Source organism: Hordeum vulgare, chromosome 5H (assembly GCF_904849725.1).
Source record: "Hordeum vulgare subsp. vulgare chromosome 5H, MorexV3_pseudomolecules_assembly, whole genome shotgun sequence".
Taxonomy (NCBI): domain Eukaryota; kingdom Viridiplantae; phylum Streptophyta; class Magnoliopsida; order Poales; family Poaceae; genus Hordeum; species Hordeum vulgare.
Window position 1 is genome coordinate 529,484,918 of NC_058522.1, and position 23,028 is coordinate 529,507,945.

The window sequence follows — 23,028 nt, forward strand, 5'->3', positions numbered from 1 at the left end:
GTGTTTTGTTCAGGAAGACAAAACGGTCGGGGCTCCTTAAAGATGGAATAATTTTTTTCTACCTAGTCCTCATCCCGGTGGTGCATCTAGTATCATCTCCGATGCATCTCACATGATTCAGTTAGTGGTTGTCTCTGGTGGATCCGTTCAGATCCAGTCTACGTCAATATGTTTTTAGATTGGATCCTTCCGATCTATGCTTATCTTCATTAACGATGGTTGTTTCGGTGCATTATTTTTATGGAGCTTAGCACGACGAATTTTCGACCGTCTAATACAAAAAGGTTTGGCCGACTTCAACGAGGGAGGGGTGATGAAGGCAGTACGCCTTCGAGTCACTTCAATGTTTACAGTTGTCACATGATGGTGTACAAATCCAAAAGTTAAAAAAACAAGATAACCTCTTCTTAATTGAAAATAGACACATGGTCAACAGAGTACGTAATCACTAACAAACATCCCATAATTTGGTGCACTTCTTCAAATATATATGCTCACGTGATTGGCCTGTGAGGCTATCTCTAGTGATGTGTCTTCGGTCGATCTCGCATGATTCATTCAGTGGTTGGTTTTGATGGATCTATTAGGATTTAGTCTACGTCAATATGTCTTCAATTTGAATCCTTTCGATCGACCCTATTTTTCATCAACGACGGTTGTTGTTTCGATGCACTAGTTTTATGGGGCTTAGCATGTCGACTTTTTAACTGTCTAATATAAAAAGGTTTGACTGGCTCCCGCGAGGGAGGGGTGATGAAGACAACATGTCTTCGGCTAACTTTAATTCTTGTAGTCGTCGTTTGATGGTGTATGAATCTGAAAGTTTTTTTTCTTAAAGCAAGATAACCTCTTCTTATTTAAAGTGAAACATATGGTACGTAATCAGTGACGAACTTCAAATAATTTGGCGCACTCCTTCAAATATATATATATGCTCACGTGATGGATGGGCCTGACAGGCTGTCTGTGTCCACACGGACACGAAGTGCCAAGCTTTGAACTTTGTACAAACTTCTTGAGCTCACGCACAGACGCACCATTATTCTACTTCGTTCTAGACAAGCTCCATGGCGGATGCGGCTATGAGGAAGTGTAGAACTCTTTGTCTCGGACCGCATTATATTTATAAGATAGATACCTTGACATACAAGTTGATCCTCTAGAAGGTTACAAAAGATAAGAGAAAGAGGTAAAGGGATAAGAGGAAACTAGTTTAAACTAGTTTCCTATACCTATACAGTTTACCTAACACTCCCCCTCAATCTAAACTTCTACTTGTTAAGATTAAGATTGTACTTGAAGTCATCTAACCTTCTCATTGTGAGAGGCTTTGTGAATCCATCAGCAAGTTGGTCACCTATTGGAATGAACCTTATATCAAGTAATCTCCTAGTTACTCTTTCTCACACAAAGTGAAAATCAACTTCAATATGTTTTGTTCGTGCATGGAAAACAAGATTTGCTGAAAGATAGGTTGCACCAAGATTGTCACACCATAACCTAGCAGCTTGTGGAACCTTTACCCCAAGTTCATGTAATAGTGTTTGAATCCACATTACTTCAGCTGTTGCATTAGCCCAAGCTTTATACTCAGCCTCAGTGCTTGATCTTGAGACTGTTGCCTGTTTTCTTGCACTCCATGACACAAGATTTGTTCCCAGAAACACAGCAAACCCACCAGTTGACCTTCTATCATCTGCACATCCTGCCCAATCTACATCAGAGTATGCTGACACAAGCATAGATGAGGACTTAACAATCTGAAGACCTAGTCCTTCTGTAAACTTGAGATACCTCAAAATCCTCTTTACTGCTGTCCAATGAGAAGTAGTAGGAGCATGCAAATATTGGCATACCTTGTTAACAGAGTATGAAATGTCAGGACGTGTGAGAGTCAAGTACTGTAATGCACCTACAATGCTTCTATATTTGGTTGCATCATTCGGCCCAAGTGCCTCTCCACTTTCAATAGTAAGTTTTTCTGAAGTAGAGATAGGTGTACTGACTGGCTTACACTTTTCCATACCTACCCTTCTGAGAATATCAGTTGTATATTTTCCTTGTGTAAGAATTATACCATCCTTTACCTTCTTGACCTCAATTCCAAGAAAGTAATGTAGATCCCCTAGATCCTTAAGAGCAAATTCCAGTTTTAGGTCCTTGAGCAGGCAAGTTGTGGCATCTGGACTTGAACTGGCAACAATTATGTCATCAACATAAACAAGGACAAATATAGTAACATTGTTCTTATTATAGAAGAATAATGAAGTATCTGCCTTTGATGATGAAAATCCAAGCTTTTGCAATTGTGTACTTAGCCTTGAGTACCAGGCTCTTGGGGCCTGTTTTAATCCATACAGAGCTTTATCCAACTTACAGATATATTTTGGTGTGTTTTTGTTTTCATAACCTGGTGGTTGCCGCATGAACACTTCTTCCTCAAGAACACCATGAAGAAACGCGTTCTGAACGTCTAGCTGTCGTAGGCTCCAACCTCTGGAAATAGCAATGGACAACACAAGTCGAATAGTAGCAGATTTAATAACAGGACTAAAGGTATCCTCATAGTCTATACCAAATCTTTGTTTAAAACCTTTTTCCACTAGTCTGGCCTTGTATCTGTCAATACTACCATCAGCTCTCTTCTTAATTTTATATACCCATTTGCAGTCAATCACATTTGCATCCTTCTTTGGTGGAACTAATCTCAAAGTTTTATTTTGAATGAGTGCATCATATTCAACATCCATAGCCTTTTTCCAATCATCATGCAAATTCGTTGGTTCACCAGTATTTGCAAGGAAAGCATGTCTAAGTTTATCATACCTGACCGTGCCATCCGTGTATTTCTTTTCTCGAACAATTGTGACAGCCCGAGACCGACGCCGAGAAGATTCCCTTTCCTTTCCGTTATCGTCGTGTGTCTATTTTATTTTTGTCGCATCATCATCGCATCATGCGCATCATCGGCATTGCATCGGCATCCCGTTGCCGCCAGTTTTCAAAACTCACATCCGTTGTTAGTTGTCGGTTCTCGTCGTTGACCGTTCTGAGCCCGACCGCACTCGCACGCGCCCGCGGCATCGTCGAAACCCTGTTTTAAAATTGTGCGTAAAACTTCCTCTGATCGGGTTGAGATTTGTCGTGCAGTATTATTTATATATAGGTAGGCCGCCTGTCGAATTTCGTCGCGATCGGAGTTCGTCTGGTACCCGAACGGTCGACCGTAGCGGCACCGTATTCGGTCTACCGTCGGACGTTTGTCGATGTTTTTAAATCGTTGCCGTGCCGCCCGTTCTCCCTCTCGTCTTCGGATATCCCCTCTACACGGCCACGTACCCATTCCCGCGTACGGAATCGTCCGAATCCGACCGCACGGTTGGATCCGGAACGCGATTCCGGTTAACCGAGCCCCTCTTTTCTCTATAAATAGAGCCCGTGCATTTTAGACATCCCTCCTCGTTTCCCGTGCACCCTCCTAACCCTAACCGCGCAGCCACCCACCTCCAGCGTCCTCCTCGCGCCGCCGGGCCCGTGAGCCCACGCGAGGCCCGCCGGGCCCGAAACGCCGCCGCCGCCCGTTCTGCCCCCTGCTCTTCCTCCCGAGCGAGCCGCCGCCGTGCTAGCGCAGGAACCCTGTCGTGCCGCCTCCCGTCGGTGCCCGGGACGCCCCCGGAGCCACCGGGGTAGGAGCTGCCGCCGGAGGGCCGGCTCACCTCTGCCAGCCGCCGGCCCCGCTCACCTTAGCCGGCTCCTCCCGTCGCCCGAACCTCTGCCAGCCGCCGCCTCGGATCCCTCTTCGCAACCACGCCGACGTTCAGATCCGACCGATTCCGGCCGGATCCGTTGCCCCAAGCGCCGGCGAGCCCAGATCCTCGTCGAACCCGTGCGAGGTGTCGCCGCCGCCCCCGCCCGCGTTGCGCTCGGGACCGAGCCGAGCTCGGGGACGAGGAGCCCCGCTCCAGGCCGCATTGCCCCTCCTGGGCCTCCCCCAACGACGCGGCCCACCTCGCCGCTACAGTCGCCCTGCGCCCTGGGCCTATTCCTCGCCCCTCCCAAGCCGGCCCAGGACCTGCCGCCCTCGGCCTGCCTCCCCTCCGACCGAGCCAGGCCCGCAAGGTGAGCAGCCTCCCCCCTTCCTCTAACCCTCGCCCGTGGCGGTATTTAATTGTCTTGCGCCAGTACCTGTTCGGCCCGTTAGAAGTTTAGGCCCGTAGCTATTTTTTTTTTCAGGTTTCGGACTTTGTTCAAATTTCAGGAAATATGCTTGTTTTTCAAATGCCCGAAACTTCTTATCCGTAAGTCGGATCGAGGCGTATCTTATATGGTTTTGGCGTAGAATTTCGCGTAGAATAGGATTCTCCAACTTGCGTAATTGTTTGACATCGTTTAGTGTGTCGTATGCCTAGAAACACGTGCTGTCCTATTAAGTTTCCGACCCGTATAATTTCTCGTGCGTGTCCGGACTGCCCGTATACCGTAGATTAAATGCCCATGTTTTAGGGACCATTTTTTCATGCATTTTAGAGCGGTCATTTGTATTTTTGCGTGTAGGGAATTGCCTTTAGTTTATTTTCCCGTATATAGGTTATTTTCTCGCATTTATGTGCGGCACTATTTTGTGTTGCAAACCCCACATATTTTATATGTTTTCGGGGTAGAAAAATTCCATGGATTTTTATGAGCAATTAGTTTTAGCTTTTGAGGAAGTTAGTTCGCGAGATATTTTGCTATGTTGCCCTCTTGGCATTTTCGTAGGATTTATTTCGTGCCTCGTTTGAATTAGTTGTCAACTAGGGAGTTCTTCTTAGATGTTTTGTTTAGCCCCTGGTATTTTTAGTTGCAATAGAAATGCATGTTTAGGTGTGGTTTGATTGCTCTCAAGTTGCTAGAAATAGTGCTGTTTTGGAGGAGCTGAAATATTTCTAAGTCTGGAATCTGTTATATTTTGTTGCTGTCTTGTCTTGCTTGTATCTTGTGATCTGTAGCTTTTTTGAGGTTGGTCCAATGGAGTTAGTTGTAGCCCTTATGTTTCTCTAGCATGCTGTAAATTTTCATGCCATTTGGAGTCCTGTAGCTATAGGTTTTGCTGCTGTCAATATAGCTTCAGATCGAAAACTGCACTTTCATGAGGTGTAATTTTCACTAAGTCTGAAATAGTGTGTGGGTTGCCATTTTGTGACTTCTTTCTCTAGTGATCCTTGCTGCCATGCTAGTTGTTGTTAGTTTCTTGTAGTAGTGCTTCTTTCCCTCTTCCGTGCCATGCCTTGCTTGAGCATATCGGAGTTGTGTATCCGTAGTTGTGGGGCGTAGAAAATGCTATGTGGCTGATTTTGGCAAATTGTAGTGATTTCTTGTTTTGCTCGTAGTTGTTGAACCGTAGCTCCGATTTGATCGTGACCTACATGAAACTTGCTTAGAATCTGTTGTAGATTCATTTTATCTCGCTGTATGTATGATTAGAAGTGCTCGTGACCGTCGTTGCACACATATTGCATTCATGCCATCATATCTTGCGGTGCTTGTATCTTTTGAACCGTAGCTCCGTTGGAGATGTTCTTTATGTGTAGATCGCTTGAAATGACGTGTAGAATCGCGTGAACCTATTTGTTTTGCTGTTTAACAACTAATTAAATGTGTTAGTTCAGATCTGGACAGAATTGTAAATTAACATGTGAGGTCGTTTCGGAGGTGCTATATGACATTTCTGACCTCATTTAAAATGCCTAGAGAGGTAGTTTAATTGCGCTTCACCTCTTGCCATGTTTAGACACATTTAATATTGTCGTGTATCTAATCGGGATAGAACTAAATAATAAACGTGGAGTTTCGTCAATATGCAACTCGTTGCATATTGAACTTCACTTAATGTGTAGTGTTTGGTTGTGTGAATTGTCATGCCGTGACTTGCATGTATTCAGTAGCTCATGCATCATATGTGTTGTTCATCGTGTGGTGAATTTCGTGTGTTGATTTGTGTTTCCAGTTTGCTTCGTCTCGATAGAGTTCCGCAGCGTGCCGGATTGTGAGGACCCGTTCGACTACGTCGGTTCGTCTGCTTCACGGAGGCATTCTTCTTCCAAGCGGGATCTCAGGCAAGATGATCATTTCCCCAGTTACCATTACTATCATTGCCATGCTAGTTTACCGTTTCTGTCGATTATGTCTCGTTGCCTACCACATGTTAAATACCAGCCTCTCAACAATGCCATGTTAACCTTCAACCTGTTTAACCTAGCAAACCACTGATTGGCTATGTTACTGCTTGCTTAACCCTGTGTAGCGTTGCTAGTTGCAGGTGCAGATGCTTCCATGTGAAAGCATGGGTTCCTTGTTATATCACCATATTTAAATGCTATTTAATTTAATGCACCTATATACTTGGTAAAAGGTGGAAGGCTCGGCCTTTCTAGCCTGGTGTTTTGTTCCACCTTTGCCCCCTTAGTTTTCGGCTACCGGTGTTATGTTCCATAAATAAGCGCTCCTAACACGATCGGGGTTGTTATGGGGACCCCCTTGATAATTCGTTTTAGATTAAAGCTGGTCTGGCAAGGCCCAACTTTGGTACTACATTTGCCTAATAACCTAATAATAATGCATAGGGACCCGCCGGCACCCGCGGACTATTTTAATCAACCCCCGGGCCAGTGCTCCTCATGAGTGTTGGTCCAAAATAGAGCAGCTTATTAACGCTACCCGGGGCAACTCGGCGTTTGGCGTGGTAACCATCGCTCATCCGTCGTGTCCTGAGAACGAGGTACATGACTCCTATCGGGATCGTCGACACGTCGGGCGACCTTGCTGGATTAGTTTTACCTTTGACGGAATATCTTGTGGATCGGGATTCCGGTGATACTTTGGGTAATCTCAGAGTTGAGGTTTTCCACTAGGGAATACGACGAGATCGCGAGCTTCGTGATTGAGGATTTCTATGCGGCTTGTGGTAATTTGTGATGGACTAGTTGGAGCACCCCTGCAGGGTTAAATCTTTTTGGAAAGCCGTGCCCGCGGTTATGTGGCAACGTGGAAACTTTGTTTAACACTGGTTCTAGATAACTTGAAGTTGACTTAATTAAAACATGCCAACTGTGTGCGTAACCGTGACTGTCTCTTTCATGAGTTCCTTCTCCGATCGAGGACACGGTGGGGTTATGTCTGACGTAGGTAGGTGTTCAGGATCGTTCTTTTGATCATCAGTAGTTCACGTCCATTATGCGTAGATCTTCCCCCCTCTTATTTCTTGTACTCGTAAGTTTTAGCCACCTCATATATGCTTAGCCGCTGCTGCAACCTCACCACTTAACCATACCTCACCCATTAAGCTTTGCTAGTCTTGATACCTTTGGAAATGAGATTGTTGAGTCCCCGGTGGCTCACAGATTACTACAACACCAGTTGCAGGTACAGGTAAAGGTTACTTGATGCGAGCGCGTTGATTGTTCATTTGGAGTTGCTTCTTCTTCTTCTTCTTCTTCATCGATCTAGGATGGGTTCCAGGCCGGCAGCCTGGGATAGCAAGGATGGACGTCGTTCTTCTTTTGTCGTTTATTTTTGTCCGTAGTCGGACCCTGCTCTTACTCTTGATGAATATGTAATGTACTGATGTGACTCTGATGTAGCTTGTGGCGAGTGTAAGCCAATTCTATATATATCTCTTCTTTTCAGTACATGTACTTGTAAAGATATCCATTCTTGCGACACGACGAGATGCGCTTCTATCCCTGACGAGGCCCTCGTTCCAAATTGAGGATAGGGTCGCATCTTGGGCGTGACAACAATACCGGACTGGGATCGTGTATGGCGAGACGGAACCGGCGTTGCAGCAGTTCTGGCCGCAGAGGATCCCGACCTTGTAGCAGCACCGTCGATGGCATGCACAGGGGATCCGACCGCGCCGTCACCTGAGGCAGTTGGCGTGGCAGTTGGCGTGGCAGTTGGCGCTAGCGCAGTTGTTGTAGCAGTTGACGCATTGTCCCCCTCGCCAGCAGCATCGGAGCGTGCAGCGCGAGAGGAGGCGCCGCCACCTGGCGGGCTGTCGGCCACCCGGGGGGTTGGCGCGGAGGAGCATCGCGATCCTCCTGGGATCCCGCGTCCGACAGGCTGCCGCGCGGATCGGCCTCGAAACGCGCAGCAGGGGCGACAAGGAGACCGGCGTCAGGGAGATCAGCGTGGGATCGCGCGCCGAGACCAGCGCCAGGGAAATTTTCCTGGGATCGCGCGCCAGATCCGTTTTTGGCTGTTTCTTCGCACAGAAAATGACGTCCTGTAGCTGCACAATCAACACCAAAATCAATCTGTTCCATGGAATTTTGCACATGATCATCATTAATTAATTCACCCCCGTGACCAGAAGATGTCAAAGAATCGGAAAGGATGGATATTTTGTCACGCAATAGGGCTCCCGCATGGGGATGAAGTTTGGAGAAAGGAAATAATGTTTCATCAAAAATGACATCCCTAGAAATATAGATTCTGCCAGATGATATCTCTAGGCATTTGTACCCTTTATGAAGATTACTATAGCCAAGAAACACACATTGTGTGGGCCGAAACTCAAGTTTATGGCGATTGTAGGGACGCAAATTTGGGTAACAAGCACACCCAAAAAAAATTAGAGAGGTATAGTCAGGTTTTTGATGAAACAATCGTTCCAAAGGAGTGGTGTTGCCAATGACACGACTGGGTAATAGAGTGATAAGGTATGTAGCGGTGATAAAAGCCTCATCCCAATATTTGAGGGGCATTGAAGCATGGGCTAAGAGAGACAGCCCTACTTCCACAATGTGACGATGTTTGCGTTCTGCTGAGCCATTTTGTTGATGAGCATGAGGGCAAGAGACATGATGAATGATGCCAATGCTACGAAAGAAAGAGTTGAGTTTCTCATACTCCCCTCCCCAGTCACTTTGGACTGCAAGGATTTTGTGATCAAACTGTCTTTCAACAAGTTTTTGGAATTCTTGAAAGACAGAAAAAACTTCAGTTTTGAACTTAAGCAAATATATCCATGTAAATTTGCTGTAATCATCAATAAAACTGACATAGTATTTCTTTCTACCAAAGGAATCTCTTGCATGACCCCATACATCACTAAAAATGAGCTCTAAAGGAGCATGAGACACACTATTTGACACAGGATAAGGAAGTTGATGGCTTTTTGCACATTGGCAAGCCTCACAAACTGACTCACTTTCGGAACTATTTGACAATGATAAATTGCCTTTATTGACTACTTGCTTGACTATATTTGAAGAGGGATGTCCTAGTCTTTGGTGCCATTTGGCTAAGGAGGGCTTGATGGCAGAATAGACTCGGCGATGACTCTTGCGATCAAAGACTCTAGATGTGATGGGGTATAATCCTCCAACGCATCTACCACGATGGATGAGCTCCCTCGTTGCCCGATCCTTTATGAAAAAATAGGTAGGGTGAGTTTCAAAGAAAACATTGTTGTCGGAGGTTAAACGAGACATGGAAGCAAGGTTTTTATCGGCTTGTGGAACATGGAGGACATCTTTAAGGACAAGATCACGTTTAAAACTAGGGGAATTAATTGATGATTGACCAATGTGAAGAATGTCCATACCTCCACCGCTCGCGGTGTGAATTTGATCACTGCCGTGGTACCTCTCTCTGAGGGCAAGCTTCTCTAGCTCGTTGGTGACATGATCTGTGGCGCCAGAATCAGCATACCAGACCGTGTCACCATCAGGTCCGCCGTGCTCCCGCATGGCTGCAGCAGCCTGTCATGCATCAGGCACGTAGTCTTCATCGTACCGGTGCCAACAGTCAATGACTTCGTGGCCCGGTTTCTTGCACAGCTGACAGCGCGGCCGACGGTTGTTGTTGTTGTAGCCACCGCCGTTGTAGCCGTTGTTGTTGTAGCTGCCGTCGCCGCGATCGGTGTTGCTGCGATCACCACCACCAGGGCGACCCTGGCCCTGGTTGCAGCTGTGTCCTCCACTGCCACGACCACGCCCCGGGTGGCCACGCCCACGGCCACGTCCGCGAGACGCAGCGTTGACAGAAGATTGGCGTAGGTTACCGCCTTGAAGCATGTTGAGGCAGGCGTCAAAGCTGAGAAGCTGGTTGTACAATTCCTGGACAGTGACAGGTTCGATCCTTGCAACCAACGCTGAGATCACAGGGTTGTAGTCGATGTCGAGACCCGCGATGACGTGGGAGATGATCTCGGCGTCTCCGAGAGGAGCACCAGCGCAGGCAACTTCATCTGTGAGGGTTTTAATCTTGCCAAGATACTCTGCCATGGTTAGATTACCTTTCTGCAGGTTTGTGAGCGCCATCCTCGTATTGATCTTCTGGGCTTGCGTTTGTGCGGCGAACATGGCGTGGATGGCGGCCCATACTTCGGCCGGCGTCTGGAGCATGGCAACTTGGGCGAGGACCTCTCGAGAGAGAGATCCCATAAGGTATCCTTGTACCTGTTGCTGCTGAGCATACCAGATTGGTCTGGCATGATTGGTAACCTGCTCGTCCTTCCCATTGCTGGTGATGGTGATGGTGGCAGGAGGCGCCGGACTTGCGGCGTCGAGGAAGTGCTCCATCTATGCTCCCTTGATTTGGGGTAGCACGACGGCCTTCCACAGGAGGAAGTTTGTCCTCGTGAGCTTCTCTGTTGGAGGTGGGCCGAGGGAGATCGAGCTGCTGGACATGGAAGATGGAGCAAAGGTGGAGGATGATGATGAGGCGGTGGATGGCGTGGTGACTGTCATGGTGTAGCTCTCAACTCGATCTTGTTCCCCTCTCTCTCGCGATCAATAGATCGGTTTGCTCTCGGCGGCTAGACGTACGAGAGGAAGAGACTCTGATGACCATATGAGGAAGCGTAGAACCCTTTGTCTCGGGCCGCATTATATTTATAGGATAGATATCTTGACATACAAGTTGATCCTCTAGGAGGTTACAAGAGATAAAAGAGAGAGGTAAAGAGATAAGAGGAAACTAGTTTAAACTAGTTTCCTATACCTATACAGTTTATCTAACAGCGGCTGCTGCTGGTACTCAAGCTCGTGTTATGGTGCTGCCCTTCCCCGCGCAGGGTCATGTGTGAGGCTGCAGGTGGAAGTGGGTTTAAGTGGGACTACCTTAGCCCACCCACTTATATTGCTTTAGTGGGATCCCATTGGACATAGACAAAATTAATCGGGCTATCCCACTTAATCCATTGGGAGCCCACCTCGCCCTATTAAGCTAACCAACAGCACTAGACGAGTTGCACAACACGCACATACACTGTCGTGGGTTCGGCTGCATGTTTGTCTTCTCCGTCGCCCGCGTCGCGCTGCTCGACCTCGACGTACCCCCGGCGAAGCCTTCGCCGGCTCCCCGGTCACTGTCGTGCTCGCGTACCTCTCCCCGCTCCGCGCTGACTGCCTGCTCTTCGCGGGCAACGCCGATGGCACCATCGACCCTTCCGAGCGCTTCAAGGTGCAATGGTGCGTGCAGGGAGAAGCTCAACTCCATGGACCTGCTGCAGTACATGGCGCCGGTGGCCGTGGTGCTGCTGGTGCCGGCGACGCTGATGATGGAGCCGGACGCGCTCGGCGCGGCGGTGGAGCTCGCCCGGGAGGACCCCAGCTTCGTGTGGATGCTGATCGGCAAATCCTCGCTGGCCTACCTGTTGAACCTGACCAACTTCCTCGTCACCAAGCACACCAGCCCTCTAACCCTCCAGGTTCGTCCTGCCAACCATGGTGCTCTGTCTGCTCATTGACACAACTGTTCAGATGAACACACACAAGTTGATGCTCACGCGCCTTGTGCTTGGTCGGTCGTTGCAGGTCCTCAGGAACGCGTAAGGGGCGGTCGCCGTCGTAGTCTCCATCCTGATATTCAAGAACTCGGTGACCGTCATGGGGATGCTGGGCTACGGGGTGACCATCGCCGGCGTGGTCCTGTACCGCGAGGCCAAGAAGAGGAGCAAGTAAACTGTGCCGGCGTGGGGAACAAGACCTCAGAAGATATGCTGACTGACACAATGATCTTTCGTTGGAGCTCTGACAGAATCCTGATGGTGGGACGATGAAGACCACCAACTCATTTGTATATTTATTACTGTTCATTCATGCTCCTACTCCTTCGATCCTTCCGAGCGCTTCAAGGTCTATGGATTCACCGACGGCGACGATCTCTTGCACTCTGTAGAACACTTCTTATGTGGGATCCCACTTGAACCCACTTAATCCATCTAATTTCTGGTGGGTTGTCCGTTAATGCCCATCAAGCAGCGGTGGGACTTAGTGGGATTGCGGTGGGAGTCCCATCTCCAGTCCCACCTGTAGCCTGAGTCATGTGATCCCACTCATGGAGCTGTCTCGCAAGCTCGCGGGGCACGGCGTCGAGGTCGACTTCGTGAACACCGAGTTCAACCACGTCCTCGTCATGGAAGCAATGGCAGGGAAGGGAGCGATTCCTGATGGGATCCATATGCTGTCCGTTCCGGACGGCCTAGGGCCCGGAGACGACCACGCGGACATCGGCAAGTTCGTCAAGGACTTGCCGGCCGCCATGTCCGGCCGCCTCGAGGAGATGAACCGATCCAGGAAGATCAAATGGGTGATCGTGGATGTATCCATGAGCTGGGCAATGGAGGTGGCCACCACGGCGGGTGCCCGTGTGGCCTCCTTCTCGACCTACTCCGCGGCCGTGTTTGCTCTCAGGATGAACCTCCCCAGATTGATAGAAGATGGTGTGCTCGACGAAAGTGGTAAGGACAAATCAAGCACCTCCATGACACTTGTCAACTTTCTTGGCCTGGTTAAGATCGGCTGACAGTGTGGAGCTTGTTTAACTTAGGCAATGTGAAGGGGCAGGGGAATATCCAAATGGTACCTCCCATTGACCCGGCGGAGATCCCCTGGATCAGCCTGGCCAGCACCAGCGCCCCCGAGAGGCGCAGAGCCAACATCCAGAACGTCCTCAAGACCAACCTGTCGATGCCACTCGCCGAGGTGGTTATCTGCAACACTTCCATGGAGTTGGAGCCCGACGCTCTGGCCCTCCTCCCCAACGCGCTGCCTCTCGGCCCACTGGTGGCGCCCACGTCGAGGCCGGCCGGGCACTTCCTGCCGGAAGACCTCGCATGCCTCGCCTGACTCGACGCGCAGGCCCCCGGCACCGTCGTCTACGTGGCCTTCGGCAGCTCCGGCTTCCTGGACGCGACGCAGTTCCAAGAGCTCGCCGACGGGCTCGCGCTCTCCGGCCGGCCGTTCCTGTGGGTGGTCCGGCCAAACTTCACCACCGGAGCCGGACAGGATCGGTTTGAGTTCGAAGCGTTCAAGCGCGGCGTGGAGGGGAAAGGGCTGGTCGTGGGCTGGGCGCCGCAGCAGCGCGTGCTCTCGCACCCGGCCGTGGCCTGCTTCGTGTCGCACTGCGGGTGGAACTCGACCATGGAGGGCGTGCTGCACGGCGTGCCGTTCCTGTGCTGGCCCTACTTCGCCGACCAGTTCTGCAACCAGAGCTACGCGTGCAACGTGTGGGGCACCGGCGCCAAGCTCCGGCGAGACGAGCGAGGGGTCATCGCCAAGGAGGAGATCGAGAGCAAGGTCGCGCGGCTCCTCGGTGACGAGGGGGTCAAGGCAAGGGCCGCGACGTGGAAGGAGGTCGCGCGTGGCAGCATCCGAGAGGGAGGGTCCTCGCATGGGAACTTGCTCAAGCTTGTCAGCTTGCTAAGACAACAATGATGTACGTCATTGGCGTATATTAAAAACCAAACAATGATTGATCTTTTCGAGAGGTGTGTAATGTTTTTAAACCGGAATTGCTAATTAACAAAGTCTCATCTAACTTCCACACATTATTCAAATAATCAAACAAACTATAAGAAATAAAAAATATGTACGAATCTTCGTGAACATCAAGTTGCATATGAATTAGATGTGAGTTGGTTAAATCTTATCTAGATGATGAGCCCTATATCCATTTTTTTTTAAAAATAGTAACGTTCACACGTGTGACACGAGACAACATGTTTCATATGTTTTCATAACCATCCATCTTGTGACATCAAATATGTAACATTATCAGATTTTTTTTGCTTTTTCGACTTAATTTTATTTTATCACGTCAATAAAAAATTTAATTAAAAAATCCGTTTTCATCATTAAATCCATCTCGATGAGGTCTTTAAAACTCGATCACATATTGATATGTTTGACAACTTTGTTTGTCACAAGTTGCCATATATTTATACTCGAGTTGCCATAATGTTTACAATAAAGCTATCATGCATAGGCGAAAGAAAAAAAAAACTCAAAATGATTCAATCTGCAATTGGCAAACTATAACACTCACCATATCCACATCACTCATCTCATGACATCACATGAACGATGAGATTCTCTAAACAGGAACGCCTTTGGGAAGAAAGCGACACTCATGCCATGTCATCAGCGGATCCAACCACAAGACCAGAATCTAAGTTTTCATCGTAAACAATTAGTCTGATTATATCTGAACAATGGCTTAAACAAGATAACGATGTAAGAAACCATCTTTATTGGCAGGTATAACCACTTGGGTTTGACCTAGTCTTTAGCCGTGAAGCATGAGACCGGATGCTCGAGTACCATCATCATCAGAGTCACCCATGTGTTGTCATCATCACTTTCCCGCGATCCCAAAGTTGCACGCGATACGACCAGTGTCACTTCACAACCATCCCTCGGTGTCAAGTCGTGATCCATAATTTGTATATCACCATCTAAGTCAACCATGACAAATGGCCCCTTCCAAAGATCTACTCAGGACCACCGCCGTCGTGGAGCTATAGGAAGTCGTTGCAATATTGTTTGTAGTCACCACCGTCCGGCTGATTAGATCTTGATAACCACCACCAAGTCGTAGATCATAGCTTCTTTGGTCGGCCGCCATGCGCGCGGAAGGCGAGCACCTCGCCGTAGCGGACCACAACCAATATAGGGCCCAACGCACATGGGGCCTCACGCCATGGTAATTTAGGATGCTCCCTTATCTATGGTGGCAAGTGCCCCACTCGAAGAACTGGGTGTGCTCCCAGTTGTTGCAGATCGTAATGTAGGGGTCCCATGGAAAAGGAGCGGTCGAGGGACGAAAGGATGGGGGAGATAGAAAAAATAGCATGGGACAACGCCTCGCTACCATTGTTCCCCATCGTTGGCTTACTCCGACAGCTGTGAGGGGATGGATGGTTGGTGGGGAAAGTTTGAGTGTGGTAGCGTGAACCCTTCAGGGCATGTACAATGGTGATATCTTAGCAATGTCATATAGGATAAATGATGAGGTGGAGGAAAGAGAACTCACAAAAAAAAGGTTTGCCTTCTCTTATTTAAGAGAAGACAAGAGATTTTCTCTTAGCGCAATATGCCTTATCATGTTTATTTATAGAAATAGCTAGTTATTTAAAATAAGGCTAAGAGATGATCTATTATAGACATTTTTGTCATCTTTAAATTACATGTAAGATTTAAAATAAAATTATCTTATCAATCATTGTACATGCCCTCGAAATATCCTGGAATGACACGGGAGGCTATCTTGAAGGGGGTTGTTGATCACTAGCCAACTACCAAATTGGATACTTGAGAAGGATCTCCCTGTGCACGCGAGAGCCATTTGACGAAACGCTAGACTCGGAGCATCTACAACGGGGCATCTCACCCTCTCCCCTCACCACCACCCACACACACACACATATATGCCCACGCAATGAAATAGCGAGTGGCCGCTCAAAAATACGTGACCAGATCGGTTCTATACGTTCGGGGTGACCGCTATCTCTCATATCCAGCACAAACCTCGATAGATATGAGGAGGCCCCGACGTGTTTGTCACGTCGGATCTGGCAGACAAGACCCACCACAAAAGGGGGTCGTACAACGAAAAAATGAGACCACACATGAACACGGCTATGTGCCGCTTGGTGCGAATAAAGTGGGCTCGTGAGCAAGTAGTAAGTTTTGGGCCTGCTAACGCCACATTGATAGTGTGTGTGTGTGTTTCTTCTTTTTGTTTTCACATGTTTTCTTTTCCTTTGTTTTATTTCGATAATTCGAAATGTATTCATTAAAAATTAAATATAGTTTTAATGTCAATCTTGCATTTGTTAAATATTAAATTTGTAAAAATATTATTTTTATGTGTATACAAATGTACAACGTGAATAGAAAAAAGTATAAAATGTTAATCATGCGTGAAAAAAATTTATAAATTGTAGAATTTTTTTGTGTAAATAAAAAATGATTCCATGCATCAAAAAATGTACTTTATATATAGAAAATGCTCACAAGTTTCAAAAATGTGTTTGACACATTGCTCAAAAATATATTTGTACAATGTTAATCTTCGAAATTGTTAATCTTGAATCTGAAAAATGTTGAACTTGTATAGAAAAATGCATGTTGAATAACGAATAAATCATAATGTAAATAGGAAAAAAATCATGTATACATAAAATGTTAATTGTATGTACATCAAATGTCACATATATGTGTGAAAAATGTCCATCATATGTCTGCAAAAGGTGACAAACATAAAATGTCACACATTTCAATAGAAATGTATGTGAGGTGCATCCTTCCCAGTCCTCTTGAACTTAGGAAAAGGCTTGTCAATGGTCTAATGCTCACACATTAATATCGGGAGATCAAATGAATTTATGCTTAATTAATTTAATGAACTTTACAACAATGTTATACAAATATAAAATTATGTTCTTCATACATTCAAAAAAATGTACATCACGTTGAATAACAATCAAAAGTTTCACAAATATGTTCGTGACATTTAATACAATTATTTTCACAATGTGCTAACAACATTTACGTAGTGCAACAAAATGTTTTTATCACTAAAATATATTTCATGTGTATTTAAAATATTTAACACTTATTTTGAAAATAATCAAAACATCTTGCTGTAAAAAAATGTTAAATATATATTCGAGAAATGATTAAAAAAGTGTAAGCAAATGTTTCAAATATATACTAAAAACAATCATAACTTAGAAACAATTATACACATATTGAAAAAATAAGACCAATGAAAAAGACAAAACAAATAAAAATAAAAGTGGAGAAACAAAGAAATGAAGAAAACCCAGAAAGAAACAAAGAAAACCAGAGTATAAAAAGGAAGAAAATAAAAACAAAAAAGCCATGGAAAAGCAAAGAAAACCAAAGTATAGAAGAAGGAAAAAATAAAAACATGAAACTGGTGCGAAAAAACAAATAGAAAACAAGGAAAGGTAAAAAAAAGTTTAGCTAGTGAACTCTATTGTGATCGATACGAGACAGTACTAGCGTGCAACACCACACTAAACAGTGGGCCAACCCACAGGCGATTAGTATTACAAATCAGTACATACGACATATAGCCCTAGTGCGCCTCTCGTGCTCCAACCAAGCCTCCAGTGGAGTTGGGTTGAAAGGCTGAAATCCATTCGGTCTGGCGCCAGTGAACTATTTCAGCCCAGGCCTAGAAAAAACCAGGGCCGAAAGGCTTGCTTTTTACAAACATTATAGTGTTTTTTTAAACCAAACGAAGGAATTCCCTATTAGGCGTTCCTAAAAATAATAATCCTATTTGGCACTCAAGGAACCATTTTTTTAGGAAAATGCCAACATGACGGTTTATATCTGAGGTGAAAAGAGCGTACATCGTTTGATAATACATCAAACAAAATGTCAGGAGGCTTGTTCTTCCATACAATACTTCGCGAGCTCTCCGACTTAGTAGCCAATAAATCTGCCGCTATAGGGCATTGATGAAAGCTAACAGAAATAAAATCACGACAAATAAAAGAACATTCCTTGTATATTGTTGATGCTGGGCCGAGAGAAATTTCACCATTTGTTATGATATGAATCACCTCTATGCAATCAACTTCGACCACAAGCTTGTTACATCCATTGTCATTTGCCAAAATGAGTTCATCATTAAAACCTATTTGACGCTTAAAGGGCCGGTTACTACTATTGGGTACCAGTGTTGCGAGCTGCTATATAGCTAGCGTCAGCCTGGCCGCTCATGGGCCTAGCCCAGCAAACACAGTCAGAGCTAGCGACCGAATCTCACGCCTGTTTATTTTCGGTTTTCCATTACGTTTCTTATTACGGTTTGTTTAATTTGAAGTTAAAAGAATGCACGAACTAAAAATAGTTCTGAATTCAAAAAAGTATTTTAAAAACGAATAAGAAGTTGTTCACGAATTTAAAAAATGTTCATGAACTCGGTAAATGTTTGTGTATTCGGAGAATGGTCATGAATTAAAAAACAATGATCCCAAAGTAAAAAAAAAAAGTTCATGAACTCGATTTTTTTTTACTCCCTCATATAAAAAAAAGGTTCGCTGAAAGGTTAGTTCAACCTTAATTTAAAACTACGATAGTTATTATGGATCGGAGGGACTAGCGAATTCATAAAAATCATGAATTGAAAAAATCATAGATTCAAAAATATTGATGAATTCAAAACATGTCCATGATTTCAATAACAAGTGCATGAGTTCAAAAAATCTATTCATGAAGTCAAAGAAAGTTCATGAATTCAATAATTGTTCATTAATTTGAAAATTAGTCACATGTATGAAAATTGTTCGGTAATTGAGAAAATGTCTGTGAATTCAAAAAACGGTCACATGTATGAAAATTGTTCGCTAATTGAGAAAATGTTCATGGATTCAAAAAAGTTCACGAAAATGAAACTACTCACAAAATTGAAACAATGTTCACAAATTCGAAACAATGTTCACTAATTCGAAACAATGTTCATCAATTTGAGGGAAAACATGAATTACAAAGTATTCATTCGCAAAATTATAAAATTTTCACGATTTTTTTTAAAAAAGAAAAACAAATGCAACCGGATAACAAAAAAATGAAAAGCCAAGAAAAAACCATAAAAACTGGTAAAAATAGGGAATAATCCAAAAGAAACATGGAGCAAACAAAAAAGATCGATGGAAGCTTCCTACAAACAACTAGAAGGGTCCAAAACCGGGCAAATCTAGTGTCCAAGAATGTTCACCGAAACCAGTAACGGGCTGACCCACGAAAAGCATACAAAGGGTCAACTCATAGCCCCTGTAGTTACGGATGTTTAAGTTCTTAAGAAACATAAGATTTTGTCAGTAGAGTTTTTGCAGCGGCTCATAACTCAAATATCAAGTACTTTCTTTTATAAAAAATTCTTGTAATGTTCATGAGAATTTGGCGTTGACCGAATCTAATGCTTTTTGCATTGCTGAGGAGAGGACCTAGTAGGGACAAAAGGGACCAGCATTAGGGCCATCGTAAAACATGGAGATGAAAGCAACTAGGGGCAAGCGTAGAAGGCAAGAAGCCCTCCTAGCCATCGGGCGTGTCCGGCGACCGCCAAAGGCGAGGAAGGAGATGTCGGCATGAAGGTGGACGAGTGGGGGAGGGACGCGACCGCGCGAGGAGCGGGAATATATCGTCGAGAAAGAGTTTCGTCTGCTGAAAGAGGCGGCCTACATTTTTAAAAACTGAGCAACTAAACTTTTTGAAAGTTCTTTCTTAACTCCCCTAAGTTCTTTTGAGTCTTTGGCTAGAGATGCTATGATATTTCTCTTTTTTTAACAAAGCTGCTCTAATATTTCGACATGTTGAGTTTGGCTGATAAAAAGAAGAAGAAGAAAATGAAAAATGCACGGATGTACCCGGATGCATATGAACCCACTTCGAAAAGCATATTTTTAATTGCTAAAAAGATCTGAAAAAGATTACACGGGTACGTCCTCATGTTTGATGTTCACGGAACTTCGAAAAGCATATTTTTTAATTGCTAAAAAGATCTGAAAAAGATTACACGGGTACGTCCTCATGTTTTATGTTCACGGAACTTCGAAAAGCATAAAGTTTTTTTTCACAAAACTTTACGTCGTGCACGTACATTTGCCAACACGTATGTGTGGATTTTCCTATTTTAATTTTTTTCACATTCAAAACATGCTTAAAATGCATTTTCTAAAAAGTGAATGCGTATGCCCATCGGTGTAGGGGTGCCTTCTCGATGAAAAACGGGCAATCTGATTCATAAAACGGAACTGTTTCCATTCATGAATAAGTTGGAACTGCTTTCGTTGAAAACAATAGCTTGCCAAGCTCGGGCCTACTCTTTGGCCCGCCTGAGGCCAACTCCACAGCACGATCCCATTTTGTTCGGTCTCGTTTGTTTGGGGTAAAAGGGACAAACATGTCCATCCAGCGCGAGACGGCCCGGACCCATCATGTCCGTTTCGTATCCTGCACGACCCATTTCAAGCGCAAACTTACGCGGGATTTGAATCGCGGCGGACATCAAACGGATGTGCGCTCGTTCGCGTCGGGGACGCATGGCAGGCGGCCACCAACCTCCCACCCACCAGCATTAATGCGCACGAACGGGCGGACCCGCCTGTCATCCGCCCCAGGGGATGGTCGCGGTCCTTCTTAAATGAGGAAGTCGTGGACCGATCGTCCACAGTTCCCATCGCCACCCCCGCGGCCTCCCCGAAACTCGTCAGTTCCCTCCGCGAAACCCTAGCCTCCTCCTCGAGCTCGCCGGCCGTCGCAGCCATGGGTCTGTCGAACTACGGCCGCAAGGGCACCCACGACCGCGAGGCTGGCTCCTTGTCGGGACGCCGCCGCGGCTCCGTGAAGGAGGAGGTCGCCTCGCCACTGCGCCAGGCCGCGGCTCCCTTCACCATCGCTCTCAGGCCCATCGCCCATCGGAACCGGCAGTACCTCATCGTTGAGGTCTGCCGGCGCTACTGGGAGACGAGGACGCCGGTCCCGTGGAGCGATGTCCACCTCCCTAACGCGTGGCATCTCTCCGCTGACCGCGTCCCCATCCCTCCGGTGCCGACGAGCGGCCGTGCGCTCGCGAGGAGATCGATCGCCGTCGCCGCCTCCTCCCCGACAACCTCTACTACGACCCAAGGTACACCGCCGACAACACTCTCTGGGACGCATGGCTTCAGGGATGAGCACGACGTGCGTCGTGCCTCGTACTTCGTCGGGACGGTCGCGGGGCCGCGGCGGGCACGGGAGGTGCGGGGGCGTACACGGGTGCGCGGCCTCACGTCCATGGCATCGCCTTCACCGTCTCCGTCACCACCTCCACCTCCGCGCATGACAGAGGAGGAGGAGGCCCGGCTCATGCAGCGCGTCATGGAGTTCTCCATGACAACGCATGATGGGCGCCAATGGCCGGGCCTGGACCGTGCCATGGCCCTCTCTGCGGCCGGCGACGTCGCCATCCCTGAACCGATGGAGGAGGAGGAGGTGGCCGCGTTCTGCCGGAGCTGGTTGGCGCGTCGTGGGGCTGGTCGTGCACCGCGTCGGAGATGGCGCAGGCAGTGGGGGCTGTGAACTGGTACCCCACGCCGCGCGTGGTCATCGGAGCGGGATGCCTCGCCACGGGAGGAGGTGCTGCAGGCCAGCTTCTAGCACGCCCCGCGCATCAGGGACCGTCGGCCCACCTCTGGACGCCGCCGCCCTACGTCGACCTCGTCAGCAACGGCGACGACGACACCGACGACTAGTGAAGACGGTGACGGCGACGACATCGGCGACTAGTGAAGACGGCGATGGCGACGGCGACGGCAACGACGGGCGGGCTATTTTTTTATGTTAATTATGTCAAAAACTGGACCGTTTTGTGGCCGTTAAAACTGGACCTTTATTAATGTTAATCATGTTTTAAGCTTTTAAAATGAGTTTATTTATTTTTAGTTAAGTTTTTTTGAATCAAGTCCAACATGAATATGATTTGGGGTGCGGTCGCGCGATGAACGCATGCACGATCCAACGAACAAAGGCGAACATGAACGAATCCATTGCCGTCTTAAACGGATAAAATCCGACCATACCGGACGTTTGGGATCGTGCCGTGGAGTTAGCCTAACCAGATTGGATGGGAGAATCGGAAAACATGGTGCCGGGATGCCGGCCGACGCGGCTGTCCCGACCCTAGCATCGGCGCGGCCAACAGCAGGCAGGCACAAGGACAAGAGACACCCGAGTCGTCGGTGGTGTCGTGTCGGCCAGTCGGTGCGCACCGCGGCCGCCCACGCGACGCGAGGGAGGGAAGGTGCGTCGCAAGCGCGTACACACATAGTCACATACAGAAACGCAAAGACGTGTGGAGTCGCTGACGCACGTCGGCGAAAGTCAAATCCCGTTGGGCCCGGAAGATTCCCGCAGCCCATCCCAATCCCATGTTACCGCTGCCTGCCTCCACCCCTTCCAGCTCACTGGAGAACCAGCCGGACTACAGGTCCACCGCTTTTGTCCCCGCGCGTCCCACGGGAGAAAGAGAAAGAGACGACGCCGTCGACGCGGCCCGAACCGGCGGGCTCGGGTCATCGGCTGGCTGGCCGGGCGCGACCGGTGGGCTGGAGTTTTCCCGGCGCCGGTGCGGCCGCGGCAGCTTCCGCCCGGTGGCCCCGTCTGTCTGTCCGTCCGTACGTACGTGGTACGTCGGCCTCTGCTGACCTCCCTAACCAAAAACTCGTGCCGATATTGCACTCCACCCGTCCCGCACCGCACCCGTAGTACGCGTACGCGTACGCGGATCGGCCAACTGATTGACGTCGCTACCATTACCAGTGCTAGGACAACTAGTGTCAATACAAAAGATTGGGTAACGCTTTGTCTTCAGCTGGCCTGGTGCAAAACAAACCTAATGCCTCAACTATAACAGAGCGGAAGCGTGGAAGAAAACGTTGATGATAATCGGATAGCAGCAAGATAGGGACGACGACATCTCTGTCGGTGCAACTAATTGCCGTTGCCGCTCCAATGGAGCACGAGGGGGAAAAGAAAGAACCTACTACGCTTTTTGGCGCCAAAACAATGATTTTCTCACTACCCCGACTGTGACTGGTATGGTAGGTGAGCACGGGTGCCCACATGCCCGCACGTAGCCCAAAGGAAAGGAGACACACGCCATTTTAGAAACCGAGCGTGCTGGCGATAATCATCGTCGTCAGTGCCATGAGGTAGATATAACTAGGGCATTTGGCGGTGC

The 23,028-nt window shown here is 47.4% G+C and overlaps 1 non-coding gene and 1 pseudogene across 1 annotated transcript; one reads left to right on the forward strand and one right to left on the reverse strand.

Annotated features, from left to right (window-relative positions):
- Positions 1–10,069: 10,069 nt before the first annotated feature.
- On the reverse strand, positions 10,070–10,208 carry LOC123400557. Its single transcript, XR_006610790.1, has one exon. It is a non-coding gene; the product is annotated as a small nucleolar RNA Z247 (small nucleolar RNA).
- A 2,070-nt stretch (positions 10,209–12,278) lies between these two features.
- On the forward strand, positions 12,279–13,771 carry LOC123398401 (annotated as a pseudogene).
- The last annotated feature ends 9,257 nt before the right edge of the window (positions 13,772–23,028 follow it).